This window comes from Bufo bufo, chromosome 2 (assembly GCF_905171765.1).
Source record: "Bufo bufo chromosome 2, aBufBuf1.1, whole genome shotgun sequence".
Classification (NCBI taxonomy): Eukaryota; Metazoa; Chordata; class Amphibia; order Anura; family Bufonidae; genus Bufo; species Bufo bufo.
The window spans coordinates 295,250,465-295,266,577 of record NC_053390.1 but is presented as its reverse complement, the minus strand read 5'-3'; positions in this window follow the sequence as shown (position 1 = coordinate 295,266,577).

Genomic DNA, 16,113 nt, shown 5'->3' with positions numbered 1-16,113 from the left:
AAGAGCTCTTAGGGTTTTAAAGGGCTCACCTATATGCTCCTTAGTTTGGGATCAAGCCAGTCGGTCATTTATTTATAAGTTCCAGCTATCTGCAACTTCATCTGTGACAAACAGTATGTAAAGGGTGTATCTCACAATTACATATGCAGCAAAGGCTGCAATATTAAGTATTTTGCCCAAAAAGGGTGTTTTTTTACTAACATAATATCACAGCAGTATATAACGCTTGAATTTCACACGTGCAGATGCAGCAAGGGCTGTAAAATTGTATATTTTGCCCAAAAAGGGTGTTTTTTAAAACCCAGAAAATGATAGCTGTATTTCTAGCTTAAATTGCACACTGACTAATGCGGCAGAGGCCCAAGATGAAGGTTATTGCCCAAAATGGGTGTTTTTTCAAAGCCAGAAAATGATTGAAGTATTTCAAGCTTGTTTTTAACAATCACAGATGCAGCAAAGGCTGCAATATTAAGTATTTTGCCCAAAAAATGTGTTTTTTTTACTAACAGAATATGACAGCTGTATATAACGCTTTAATTTGACACGTGCAGATGCAGCAAGGGCTGTAAAATGGTGTATTTTGCCTAAAAAGGGTGTTTTTTTTAAAACCCGGAAGATTATAGCTGTATTTCCAGCTTAAATTGCACACTGAATAATGCGGCAGAGGCGCAAGATGAAGGTTATTGCCAAAAATGGGTGTTTTTTTAAAACCAGATTATTATTGCAGTATTTCAAGCTTGGATTTGAATGTCACAAAAGCACATATGCACTGCTGGTGCACTGAGCTTGCATAAAATGGCTGCCACCGCCCACCTAACTAACAGATGGATAAAAGTAATTTTTCTTAGTCACAATCCCTATTGTTATTCACCTTCCAATCCTGGAGTCTATTCTGAACTACATGGTAATGATCTCACTTCATTCATAAAAAGCTCAGACTCCATCGTCAGACCACAGGATCCTTCCTAACCAATCATGGACTACACCTACTTTATTAACATAAACCTATTTCACTCGCTCCTATTATTAATACTATCCCACACTGTTTTCCCTACCCTCACCACCAACAGAAATTGATACATCCCTCAAGTTAGGCATGGCTTGAGGTCGAACTCCACATTCAGCCCCTGTGGTTGCAGCGTATCAAGGCTATATATCCATTCGACTTCACATCGATCAATCTGCGCAATAGGAGCTCCTCCCTGCCAGTATGGTTTCACTAGTTCAATTCCAGTGAACGACAAGCCGCTCTGGTTTTTCTGGTAAGCTTTTTTGAAACGCAGGGAGACACTATGGGCCAGATTTATCATGACTCTGACAGCTCACTCCACTTTAACATATGGCTAAAGTCAGTTTTAGCAAAGTCAGATTTATGATCGGCCCTTTAAGACTGTAATAAATGTGGTTTGACGGTAGCAGTTTATCCGTCAGTAAGCAGCTTTACAAAAGTCGCACGTTTTTATGAAAAAGTCGCATGTTCTATTAAAAAGTCTCATAAGATAAGCATGGTCCTCACTGGAGTGAAATTGCGACTTTTTTGCGACTTTTTAAATAGTCCCAATAGTAAATCTGTCTAGAGATTCATTTACATAAGAAAACACGCCCACTTTCAGAAAACTGGCGAGCATAGTGCAGAGCAGAAAAAAGTCGCAAATTTGTGCGCAGTTTTAGCGTTTGGGACTTTTTTGGGGACTTTTTCACTCCATTATTCTGACCTGAGCTAATGATAAATCTGGCCCTATGTGTCTCCAGTCCCTTTTTAATATTTCTAATATGTTCTTGAATTCTTGTCTTCAATTTTCTCATCGTTCGACCCACATATTGGAGGCCACAAGGGCACTCCAACATGTAGACAACACCTGTATTCTCAAATGTAATTTCCCCTTTTATTTTAAATTCTTTGTTCTTTACATTTGAATTCCTTTTTATTTATTTATTTGATCTAACAGTATGTCAGACAGAGAAGTGCCAGGCCCTGCACAGGAGAGTGGCAGAGGGCTAAATGTTTCTGGCGCAGGTACAGGTCGCAGCAGGGTAAGGGGGCGTGGCAGCAGGAGTCGCAGCAAGAGGCCTTAGCTCCCGATGTCATCTAGCGGTCGTGTCTTGACCAGCAACCCAGCGGTTCTTAAATGGTTTAATCGGACATCCACTTTGTCCCAAGTGACATGAGACACCCCCAGCCAAGAGTCGGTGGGTTCGTCAGACACAACCCATAGTTGTCATGGCCCGGGAGCAGGCCCTGAGCCCTCAGAAAATTATAGCTGTATTTCTAGATTAAATTGCACACTGACTAATGCGGCAGAGGCCCAAGATGAAGGTTATTGCCAAAAATGGGTGTTTTTTCAAAGCCAAAAAATTATTGAAGTATTTTAAGCTTGTTTTTAACAATCACAGATGCAGCAAAGGCTGCAATATTAAGTATTTTGCCCAAAAAAGGTGTTTTTTTTTACAAACAGAATATGACAGCTGTATATAACGCTTTAATTTCACACGTGCAGATGCAGCAAGGGCTGTAAAATTGTGTATTTGAATGTCACAAAAGCACATATGCAGTGCTGGTGCACTGAGCTTGCATAAAATGGCCGCCGCCGCCAACCTAACTAACAGACGGATAAAAGTTATTTTTCTTAGTCACTGGGCTCAGGGCAGGGTAAAAAGATTGTGCACTGCACCCACACAACAAAATCTATGTAGATCGCTGAGTTCAATTGGAGTTCTGATTAAAAGATTCTGTCCTATTCTCTCCCTCACAGCAGCAGCATCCTATCCCTACACTAAGCACAGCAGAGTGACGTGCAGCGCTACGTGACTCCAGCTTATATAGAGGCTGGGTCACATGCTGCACTGGCCAATCACAGCCATGCCATTAGTAGGCATGGCTGTGATGGCTTCTAAGGGCACACAGTTAAACGCTTGTTGATTGGCTGCTCTGCAGCCTTTCAAAAAGCGCTAAGAAATCGCCGAACACCGAACCCGAACTTTCACAGAAATGTTAGGGTTCGGGTCCGGGGACCAAAATTTCTAAAGTTCGGTACGAACCCGAACTTTACAGTTCAGGTTCGCTCAACCCTATTTATAATGTCAAAGAGCTGAGGTAAGGAGCCTGTCAGCTTCCTAACTGACGGAGAGAAAATCCACAGGCTGCTACTAGAGCATCTCAGCTATGTACAGAAAAACGTGCTCCATATTTTTAATATAGACTTAATGAAAAAAAATGCAATCATTAAAAAAATGCCCCCATAGGTGTACATAGCCTTTAAGCTGCTGCTGAAATCCCAAACAAAGAGGAAGTTCAAGAACCAGGACTTGAAGTATAATAAATGGAGTGACTTCACAAAATTATATTCAAAAAACCATCTACCTGTTTATATATTTCCAAAATACATACAATTATCACATATAGGCCTCATGCACACGGACGTTGTTTTGGTCCGCATCTGAGCTGCAGTTTTGGCTTCTCGGATGCATTTACTTCAAAGGGCGGCAAAAGATGCGGACAGCACTCTGTGTGCTGTCCGCATCCGTTGCTCCGTTCAGTGGTCGTTAACAAAATATAACCTGTCCTATTTTTGCCCGCGCTTTGCGGACAAGAATAGGCAGTTTATATTAAAGGCTGTCCGTGTCGTTCCGCAAATTGCGGAACGCACACGGACGCCATACGTGTTTTGCGGATCCGCGATTTGTGGACCGCGAAACACACAACGGTCGTGTGCATGTAGCCATAGGCTGTTAAAACATATCTTTAAAAAAATTATAGTGTGCCTTTGTTTTCCACGATTCATTGATATGATATAAAAAGTTGTAAACAAAAGCTTCTACATGAAATGTATCAAGTTAAATCTCTTAAGGGATTTTGAGAAAGTAAAGAATCTAGGCTAAATTGCTCCCATCAGGTTGATGCTTTCCCTTGGGTTATGTCTTATAAAGCATGGTTAATTGCTAAGATCAAATGCATTTGCCGGGCAGCATCTATCTGCACTCACCATAGAAACTGAGCACATATAGCAAGAATTAGAAATATGGGAAGAAGGTAAATATGTTAATGTTTTCTGAAGCTGTATCTAAAATAAGAAAAATCCAAAAGAGGTTATCTGACCCATTTTAAGAAGTCAGAACATTTGTCTGATACATAGATGGATGCGTAGGTTTTCAAGATGAATGGATTATGAACAAACCTTTTAATATGTTTCTAATAGTGTAACTGTCATTTTTTTTTCCTTTCTAATGTGTAGCGACAGTGATATGGATCATTTTTCTAATACATTTATTTAGTGAATTTGTACATTTATAGGAGAAAACTTGCCCAGAACTGTCCCATAGCAGCACTCTCTAAATGAGCTTTGCTAAGGCATATCCATGTTCCTAGTACAGTACAATATAGTCATTATATAACTCTCCTTATATAAAGTAGAATAGTTTTTCCCTTTTCCCTGCATTCACAATAGCGAGTGCTTACTGCTCGCTGTCAAGTATCTCCAGATGGAATCACTCATTGTCAGTGTTGGCCATGCTGATCAGGAAGAAATAGCAGGAAGACAAACATATAATTAGGATCTACAGTATATGTGAACATACTGTACAGTGCACTATGTAAGAGACCAGTGAGGGCAGCAGGCCAGGCCAGCCCGTCTTCACAGTCAGTACTCACTGGAGAATATGACTTAGCAACGCTTATTTAGAGAGAGCTGCCAGTGACATTTCTGGGGCAGTTTTCTCCTATAAATTTACATCACTAAAAAAAGATTTTTTTTTTTAAATGTTCTCTATCACTGTCTCTTCACTCTAGAAAAAAAAAAAACATACAGTCCTGCCAGTTACAATTTAAGAAGCTGTCACATTTTATCATGTCCACCTGAAAAGGATTCCATAGGATCTAAGTATAACTGGCATCTAGTTACATGACCTTTCATTTTCAAATGAAAAATGTTAAATTCTTAGCAATGTATGTAAATCCATGCTATTGTTTTAAGTACAGTGGATAATTAAGGGTATAGCCACACTGACAGAAATACTGCAGATTCCTTACAAAAAATATGTAGCATTTAACAATAGCAGGAAAATGTTCGCAACTAATCTGCTCATAACTTGACAATAGTTGCAGAATTCAGATTGCCGCTGTGGATTTCACCTTTTGTAATGCAGACAGTGAAATCTGCAGTAAATACACAGCTAAATTTGCAGTAAGATCCACATGAAGCTTCAGTTTTTACCATGAATTTGTAGCAAATTTCCTTAGCAGATTTTCCTCAACTAAATATGCCATATTTGGCCATACCTAACTCGTATTCTCTTCTTTAGAATTGAAGACTCCAGATTACAAACAGGGAATGCTGAAAATGTAACTTCAGTTCATGACTTTGTTCTCAATGGCTTCATAATGCCTCCAGGATTCCAAAATATCCTCTTTGTGGTATTTTTTGTTATCTATGTCTCTACAGTTATTGGAAATGTCTTGGTTATATTGATAATCTTCTTGGATACTGCTCTTCACAAGCCCATGTATTTCTTCTTAGCCAACCTATCCCTCATAGAATTATTTTATTCTACAAGTGTGAGTCCAAATAATTTAAAGAATTTTATCAGTGAGGACAGAACTATTTCCTTTGTGAGCTGCTTTACCCAAGCGTATTTCTTCGTTGCGTTAGGGGTTTCAGAGTGTGTCCTCCTCTCTGCTATGGCTTATGACAGGTACATTGCTATATGTCAGCCCTTGTTATACTCGGTACATATGAATCCTAAATGCTGTTTTCAGCTAGTTATTTTCTCTTTGACTATGGGGTTTCTAAATTCGCTTATACACACTGTTTCCATAGCTACATTACCCTTCTGCAAGGATCGTATAATCCAAAATTTTTTCTGTGATTTTCCACAAATTCTGAAACTTGCTTGCACGGATGCTAAACTTCATGAGTTAGCATCAAATTTAGTTGGGGGATCTGTCATACTTGGTAGCCTTATTTTTACACTTGTTTCCTACATTTGCATTCTCAGAGCTGTCTTTAGCATCCAAAGTTCACATGGAAAACACAAAGCATTTTCTACTTGTGGGTCTCATCTTATGGTGGTCACCATTTTCTATGGGACTATCATTCTTAATTATATGCTACCTGTTTCAATTTCTTATAATTTACAAAACAAAGTGATCTCTGTAATGTATGGAGTTATGACTCCTTTTATTAATCCCATAATCTATAGTTTTAGGAATGCAGACTTTATGAAAGCTATTAACAAAATAATTGTTGTGAAAAAAAAAAATGGATAATATAAAGATGGTCTTTTGACAGGTTTTACAATACAAGATGCCTATATAGTTTAATAGGTACAAGTTGTGTTCAAAATTATTCAACCCCCAATGCTGTAAAGGGTTTTAGGGAATTTAGTGTACATTTGTAATTGTGTTCAGAATGAAATCTTACAAGGACTTTTTAAAGAACCAAATGCAACTAAAATGACATCAATTGTTTTTGTAATACAGTATTAAATGTTTTTTTAGTGATTTCTTCATTTACACAATTATTCAACCCCTTAAAGACTACCACTCTTAAGAACAGAGGTTCATTCAAGTGTTTTCGATCAGGTATTGAAAACACCTGTGGATGTCAAGGAGCAGCAATCAAGCATAATAAGCACCAATTAGGCAGATTTAAAAGGACTGTGATACTCAGCTCCTTCTAGACATTTACTGGTGTGTTTACAAACATGGTGAAGTCAAGAGAATGGTCCAGGAAGACAAGAGAAGAGGTGATTTCTCTTCACAGGAAGGGCAATGGCTATAAGAAGATTGCAAAGATGTTAAACATACCAAGAGACACCATAGGAAGCATCATTCGCAAATTCAAGGCACAGGGCACTGTTGAAACGCTACCTGGTCGTGGCAGAAAGAAGATGCTGACTTTGACTGCTGTGCGCTACCTGAAGCGCAAAGTGGAGAAAAGTCCCCGTGTGACTGCTGAGGAACTGAAAAAAGATTTGCCAGATGTGGGTACTGAAGTTTCAGCTCAGACAATAAGGCGCACACTGCGTAATGAAGGCCTCCATGCCAGAACTCCCAGGCGCACCCCCTTGCTGTCTCCAAAGAATAAGAAGAGTCGACTGCAGTATGCCAAAAGTCATGTGGACAAATCACAAAAGTGTTCTGTGGACTGATGAAACAAAATTAGAACTGTTTGGGCCCATGGATCAACGCTATGTTTGGAGGAGGAATAACAAGGCCTATGAAGAAAAGAACACCTTGCCTACTGTGAAGCATGGCGGGGGGTCAATCATGCTTTGGGGCTGTTTTGCTTCTACAGGTACAGGGAAGCTTCAGCGTCTGCAAGGTACCAAGAATTCTCTTCAGTACCAGGAGTTATTGGATGAAAATGGGATGCAGTCCGTCACAAACCTGAGGCTTGGGAGACGTTGGACCTTTCAACAGGACAATGATCCCAAGCATACCTCCAAGTCCACTAGAGCATGGTTGCAGATTAAAGGCTGGAACATTTTGAAGTGGCCATCGCAGTCACCAGACTTAAATCCGATTGAGAACCTCTGGTGGGACTTAAAGAAAGTAGTTGCAGCGCGCAAGCCTAGGAATGTGACTGAACAGGAGGCTTTTGCCCATGAAGAATGGGCGAAGATACCCGTAGATCGCTGCAAGACACTTGTGTCAAGCTATGCTTCACGTTTAAAAGCTGTTATAACTGGAAAAGGATGTTGTACTAAGTACTAAGATTGAATGTCACTTGGGGGTTGAATAAAACTGATAATGATGTGAGCACAGAAAAGACATTTGTGGTTATTTAATTATAAATGTTATGTTATATTTGTCTGACTTACAAGTGCCTCTTTGATTTAATTGTAAACAAGATGACTGAAATTATCAAAATCAATGTCAAACTTGCCAAAACACTCAATTTCAGTGGGGGTTGAATAATTTTGAACACAACTGTATCTTAGACCTAATGAGACTGGAGTACTTACCGTACATTAAAAATCTATGTTAGAATGGCTGTATAGTCCTTATTGAATACTTTCTTGCTTGATTTTAAAATTATCCCATTAGAAGTTCAGCTCTAGAATCAGCGTCATCAGGTATAAGAGATCTATTTAAAGGGGTTGTGTCACTTCAGCAAATGCCATTTATCATGTAGAGAAAGTTAATACAAGGCACTAATTCATGTATTGTGAGTGTCCATATTGCATCCATTGCTGGCTTAATTTATTTTTCTATCACATTATACACTTCTCATTTCCAGGGGTTACGACTAGAGATGAGCGAATTTCTCAAAAATTCGCTGTAAAGCCGAGCCGAGCCAGCTCTTACTGGGAGCAGCCAAAGTGCAGGGTGCGTGGCTGCTCCCCACGTTCCAGGCCGGGTCTTGGTTTGGGCTATAAAACACAGGCAGCACTGTCAGGTGGTGAGAATTTACTCCTCTCTGACAGTGAAGCTCTGTCAGTCTCTTTGTTGGGACCTAGGAGTTTGGACCTGGGTAAAGGCCTGCTACCTTGTTGGCGTGAGAGCAGGCGGTTTCTGCTATGTCCAAGGACTTCTGCATTGCTGTATGGTGTAAACAAACACCAGACTCAAGGTGACTGTTTTCCTTGAAACTGACTTTTTGTTTTGCTTATCCTTATGTATGAATAAACACCGAACTGTTTAAGTTAAAGACGTTGTCGTTGCCTCTATACTGCAACCGCAAGCCTGTCTAACCGAGCAAATCACCACACTGCATATAAAGCTATTCTAATATTCTGCCGTGGCAACCATTTTCTCCAATCTCAGGAAACATATACCAGCCTAAAAAATGTAGCATAAGTGACCCACACTGATATTTTGCACGCATTACGCGAATAATACAATGCCGATTATCGCAATCAAGAATATAATCTCAAATTCGCGAATATATGACGAATATTCTACAAAATATCCGTGAAATATCGGGAATTCGAATAATGCCCCTGCCTCTCATCACTAGTGGCAGCAGCATCAGGAGAACACAGAGTGGCAAGGTGACATAGTGTGAAGGTGGCAGCAGCATTAGGAGACCACAGAGTGAACTGGTGACAAAGTGGGGAGGTGGGTGGCAATACCCATACCAGCTGAGATGGTGAGTGAAAGAAGGAGCACTTGGCATCAGTTGTGTGGCATCAGGCGGGTGGCAGCATCAGAATAGTAGCTGAGGCAGGTAGCCATTAGAAACTGGTCTCTTTTGTCAAAGTGTTGGTGTGGCACCATGGATGATCTAGTCTGATGCATCAGGCATTGGTGGGCAGAAATCCTGGCTGATCCACACCTGATTCATGTTGACAAAGGTCAGTCTCTCCACATTTTGGGTGGACAGGCAAGTTCTTCTTGGGGTAACTATGGCCCCCCGCTGCACTAAACACCCACTCTGATGCCACACTACTAGCCAGGCAAGACAGCTTTTCCAGGGCAAACTCTGCCAGTTTCGGCCACAAATCCAGTTTGGCTGCCCATTAGTCCAGCGAATCTTCAATGTGGGATGGCAGGGTGCTTTCCAAGTATGCCACCACCTGCTGCTAGTGAGTGGTTTCTTCACTAGGCGGGTAAAGAAAGCTGCTTATCAGCGACTCTAGACACAAGTTGCTGCTGATGGAGCTGGAACTGCTCCTACCCCTACACCCTGCCACAGCATCCATGGCAGAGGAATGTGAGCGCAGAGGTGTGGCATGCCAGAACCGCAGGGGCGACACGTGAGATGCGCGGTGGGCCGATGAGGAGCCAGTAATAATACAGTTCATCGGTTTACTAACGGTTAGCAGAAAGCCTCCCTGGGCCAGCAGAACAGTGATGAGGAAGACAGCACGAAATCCTCCGGGGCACACTCTGTGGTAGGTAAGCACCAGCCTAGATGGAGGTTGAGGTGCCCTTGATGACAGGCAGGTGCCTGCAAATCCAGTGGCATATTGATTTTGGGTGCTAGCCGGCACATATTTTGCAGCAGGCCGCACTGGGGCGGTAGAAGGTTCCTGTTAAAGATCCTCCTCGGACTCAGACTCTTTAGCAAGCTCCTGGGTCTCTGTGGGCTGTCCTGGCCGATGTACCGCAGTAGCGTATGGTCCACGTGTGCCTTCTGCAGGGGTGAAATCGTCCGTCTCATTGACGTACGGGCTATGAAGCCTACTAGGGAGCTCCTTTCTCTTTACAGACCGGCGATTAACGTAATAGTCCCTGTCTGTTTCCATATCTCGGATAAACCCAAATCCTCGCTGCTTACAGAAGCTAAGAACTCGGCCCAATCTCCGTACCGGAACCGGGAAGTCCTTTACGGGTTCCTCCAGCAACTTGCGAGTCAGACCATCATTGTATCTCTTACAGGCGTGTGTGCGCGGGAGTCGAGCCGACTTGATTTCCACGGACAACTTGGCCCAAAGTTCTGCCTGCTCAGCAGTAGGCCACGCTATGGTGGGGAATTCTGTAGCCAGACCGGACCTTTTGGCACATTTCTGAGGCCAGTTTCGCGGCATCGCTGCGACGTGCTGACCTGTACTGTAATCAGCCGATTCAGCAGTGCGACTCACACTGCGCTCCCTCCAGTGGCGATCCCATAGGTCCTGGACACGGACCTGTAGCTCAGGAGTAATGGGCGTAGGGGTCCACGTCGGTGCGGCGACAAGGTTTCGTTCAGATCCTGTCTCTGTCGCAGAGCTCACTCGCTTCTCCGCCATGCTGCTTCGGCAGTACACTTCTCTCTCTAGGAAGCAATCAGCGTCTCTCCTTTTAACGTGTGCACGCACGTCACACTCTTCCTGAATGCTGGGCCGCCTCCTAGGTCTGTATGAATGATAGGGGCGGCACAACCATTATCCCTCGTACAAGGGGCGGTCTCGGAGAGTCGGGTGTCCGGAGCAACAATGGTCAGTACTCCAATTGGGTTTGGTGGCTGGGTGACACACGATAATTGAGTCAATGTGAGGGACGGCTCCACAGTCTCTTGCATATTGAAACACTCATGAGAGGCTGCATTTTTTTTTTCAAAACATCCGACAGGTGGGCACATCGATATTCCACACAGGGTTCCACCCATTTTGTTTTATGGAGGAAATTTTTATATTCAGGGAAGGACAATTAGTGATACGATCAATTTCACTTCTTTAGTTCGCATGCGAAGTCTCGCGACTTTTGGGTATGCGCGCGTCACACTCTCCTCCCGTGCGCGGCGTCTCACTTTGATGTGGCTGAAAACAGAGGAGGTGGCGCTGCGTTTGCATATAGGATCGGCCTCCCAGAATTGATACAGCAAAGGTAGGAAGGGCTGGCCGGACAATTTTGCATAAATGGGCGGCACTAAGTTTTCCCGCTCTTCAGGGGGTGTCACTAACTTATCCACAGTGATGGCGCAGTGTTTTTTCAAACAAGAAGGCCTTCGGGAGCCATCTTAAGTGCATAGAAACAGTCCATTCAATGACAGCAAGCCGTTTTAGTAACACACGAATATCTGATTTTCTCACTTTTGACACTGTGATTTTTATGCTGAAAACTGATATAACACTTCCAAACACTTTAAACAGTTCTGTGGCCCAACACAGCGTGCAATAAGTAAAAGTCTCTCAATGAAGCAAAGGGGCTTTTTCTCATGCGACAGTCTTTCAAATAAGGCGCAGGGGTTAATATCCTGTTCGTGACGCCAAAATGTAAGATCTTGGCGTGCCAGAACCGCAGGGGGCGACAAGTGAGGTGCACGGTGGGCCAATGAGGGGCCAGTAATAATACAGTTCATCGGTTTACTCACGGTTAGCAGAAAGCCTCCCTGGGCCAGCAGCACAGTGATGAGGAAGACAGCACGAAATCCTCCGGGGCACACTCTGTGGTAGGGAAGCACCAGCCTAGATGGAGGTTGAGGTGCCCTTGATGACAGTGGTGTTTAGGGTGCTTGTGGCGGCTGGGTCCCTTGGTGGTATTTGTCGTGATGCCAGTACCGTTTATGGTGGTACAACCAGTTGTAGTAATATTGAAGAATGAAGTAGACAGTGGTAGGATACAACTCACAACTTTTACTGTAGCTGGTTTTTAGTTGCGGCATATACATCCAGACAGAATACAGTCTCTTAATATTTAGAGGAATTCTATTGATCCACTGTTAATAGGTTTGGCTAGGTTCTGACTCAGGCTGTAGTTCTGTAGTACTCTTTTCGGGTATGCTTAGTCCTATAATTTCTGTTTCTTCCAAGCCCTTGAACAGGTAGCTAATCCGTCTTCTATAGTTTATGGTGAGGCTGCCTGTAGCTAGATTGTCCTCCACCATGTGCAAAGGTGCCATTAAGCCTTAGGTAGTGGCTGTTATCACTGATGACTCTCTGCTTGGTTTTCTTCCAGGGACGCAACTCTATCCTCTGGTTATAGGATGAAAGGAACTAAGAGGATCACAGGAGGAAAACGCTCTCCTGCTCCTCATACCTTGGCACTACCACATTGCTGCTTCTGACTTCACCCACTACTCTGTGAAGTGTGTCTTAGCTTAACACCAACTCTACTCTCCTCTCCTCTTCTCCTTTTCTAGACCTGACTAAAGTATTTATATAGACTAAGTACTATCCCCCTCTAGTGGTGGGATATATAAAACTCACCTAACCAGCCTATGAACAGGGATACAACAGGTGATGTAATGCAGAATGACATGCAACACAGTAATGCAGTTTTACAGTAATTCTGCAGTTCCCACGTGTCCTGAGTGGGACGCTGCAGAGAGCCCTCCCGGTCAGACCTGCGAGAGGATGGGCGATGGCGCAGATAGGCAGCTGTCAACTCACTACATAGGATGCCTCTATAGTAGTTCAGTTTATCCTCCCTCTCAGCGGGTATAAAAAAAGGCCCCCATTTTGGACCGGTAGTGAGGGTCCAACAAGGTGCAGAGCAAGAAGTCATCCCGAATGGTGACAATTTGGCTGTCACTACGCAAGCAAGTGAGCACGCATCGGGCCATTTGTGCAAGTGACTCGGAGGGACTCCCTACCTCCATCTCCACTGCATACTGCCACGGTGTGTCTGGTCCCCTGCCTCGTCTTCCTCATCGCCCTGGAGATCCTTTAGCTGCTCCTCCTCTCCTGTCACCTGTGTAGAAAAACCACCCATTTCACTACACATTGCTTGTGATCTAATGTCCTTCTCCTCCTCCCGTTCAGCCCCCACAGGACTCATGTTGCCGTGAGATCTAGGCACCACGTCTCCAGTCCCCTGACCAGCCAGATTTACCAGCATCTGTTCCAGGACATGAAGCAGTGGAATGACATTGTTCATCCCGTAGTCCTGGCGACTGACAAATAACGTGGCCTCCTCAAAGGGCCTGAGCAAACGACAGGTGTCACGCATGAGCTGCCACTGGCTGACATCTAAGTTACACAGGGGAGTACTACTGTCCGCTTGGATCATTAAAAAATCGTTTATGGCCTTCCTCTGTTTGTGAAGTTGGTCCAACATATGGAGGGTGTAATTCCAATGGGTGAAAACGTCGCATATCAGCCTATGTTGGGGGGATGCCGATCTGCCGCTGCAGCTCAAGGAGGGTGTGCTTTGAGATGTACGAGTGGCTGAATTGCATGCAAAGTTTCCTGGCCATTTTTAGGATGTCTTGCAGATGGGTGGAAGACTTCAGGAACTGCTTGACAACCAGATTGAACACATGTGCCATGCAGGGCGCCTGGCTCAGCTCTCCTTGATGCAGCGCCGACACCATATTATTCCCGTTGTCGGTCATCATGGTTCCGATATTCAGTTGTCGAGGAGAAAGCCAGGATTCTATTTCTTGATGAAGGACACGGAGCAGTTTGTCCCCTGTGTGACTCCGTTCGCCCAGGCAAACGAGGTGCAGAACAGCGTGACACCGCCGTGCCCTGCACAAGTGGTATGCTGGGGGGGCACTGTGAATTTTACCTGCAGTGGAAGCTGAGGACACGGTGGAGGATGAGGAGGCAGAGGCAGACATTGCCACAGGAAATGGCGTGACAACATGGAGGCGAAAGCGGCGTCACCTGGCCAAGTTGCTGGTGTGGCTGTGCAGGAACCAAACTCACCCAGTGGATCATAAAGGACATGTATTGTCCCTGACCGTAGTTACAGCTCCACATGTCAGCACTGCCGTGCACTTTGGCAGACGCTGACAGTCTCAAGGACTGGCCCACCTTCTGTTCTACACTGTGTGTGCAGGGCTAGTACTGCCTTTTTAGCAAAGAAATGATAGCTTGGGAATCTCCAGCTCGGCTCGGCACAAGCCATCAGTTCTCTGAAAGGTGCTGAGTCCACCACTTGGAAAGGGAGGGACTGAAGCACCAGCAACTTGGCCAGGAGCACATTCAGCTTCTGCGGCGTTGGATGAGTGCACGCATACTGTTGTTTCTTGGCAATCGCTTCAGTGATCGATTGCTGACGGAATGACTGACGAGGAGGAGCAGGAGCATCAGGGCCAGCAGATAATGGGAAGGACAGACAGCTCCCTTCGGCTGAGGTGGTGGAGCCCTGGCTGGCTGAAACCAGGTGCGTGCCACTGGGTGATACAGCGGTTGCTAAGGCAGGCTGGACCACCACATCGGAGACACGGTTCTCCCAGGCCACTTTATGGTGACACTGCATATGTTGATGTAGAGCTGTGGTGCCACATTGGCACCCTGGCCACACTTCAACTTCTTCCCACAGATTCTACATATGGCCATGTTCACCTCCTACTGCAGGTTAACAAAAACTGCCACACCGCCGAGTAGGTGATTTTACCCCCAACACTACACACTGACTGCTACCGCCGCTGCTTCCATGAACCCATGCACCACTACTTTCCAGGCAAGTAGGCTCCTGCGAAGCGGGTGGTCTACCATGGGCACGTTTGGCTACCGACCTCCCACTGCTGCCACCCTGCTGACTCCCGGCCACGCTAGCGACTTCCTGGCTCCGCCACTGCCTCACGAGCAAGCTGCCACCCTCTACTCCTGATGAAGTAGAGGGTGAAGCCCCTAATTCACCCGGCTCCCAAGTGAGATCTGCTGCATCATCATCATCGAGTACTGTCTGCTTGTCACTGATGTCCTTTGACTGGAGTGCTAGGTCTAAGAACATGCCGTCCCCTCCTCTTTTCCCACGCTGCACATGTTCTCGTATTCCAGTAGCAGCCGCACATGAGGAAGAAGGCGGTGCCAGCTTGGAGTGCCGCACAGGAACGTCCTGACACTGGATAATGTCAGGATATTAAGGGCACTGTGGGCAGCATGGTGGGTGCCTGTTCCGAGTTCTAGGGCCACCCACTACAGCAACGCACACAGTGAAAATTGTGTGCATTGCCGGGGTGGGCTTCCCCAGAGTACGGAACAGGCATACACCATTACATGAAGTCCGGGCTGCGGCAGTGAGTGGGCCTGCAGAGGTCCTGAGTGGAGGCAAAAAGTAAGCTGTGCGGCTGCGCGCCCGCACAGCTTACAGGGAACACTGCTCAGGAGACTAACTGTGAGGAACATACAGTACTAGCAGTGTTTGGGTTTCAGCAGGCAAGCATCATGCAGTGGTGGAGGGAAAATGCCTTACTCGGCAGTGTGGACATTTTTCACCAAGTCGCTGGGGGACATTAGCATGACGGTTTGCAGGATGTGTGGGCAGAAGGTAAGGCGTGGCCAGGGTGCTAATGTTTGCATGATGGCCCTGCATAAACACATGGAGCGTCACCATAAAGTGGCGTAGGGAAACTGTGCCACTCATTTAGTGGTACCCCCTCTCAAACAGTCAGGGCTCTGAAAAATTAGTAGAAGGAAGCTGTAGTTCCTTCGCATCGACTTCAACGTCATCTATAGCTCCTGATGCTCCTCCTCATCATCACTTGTTTCGACAACAATCAGTCACGGAGGCATTTGCAAAAAGACAACAGCATGTATGCACTCATTCAATGGTGCAGAAGCTGAAAGTGCTCCTGGCTAAGTTGCTGGTACATCAGATAACTAATGGTTTCTGCCCAACCAAAGAGAGTCCCAAGCCGACATTACTTTTCCAAAAAAACTGTACCAGCCATGCATGCGTAGGTTGAGCGCAAGGTGGGCCAGTCCTTGGGTCTCTAGGTGTCTTGTAGAATTCACGCCAGAGCTGACGTATGGAGTTGCACCCATTGCCAAGGACAATATATGTAGTTCACAGCCCAC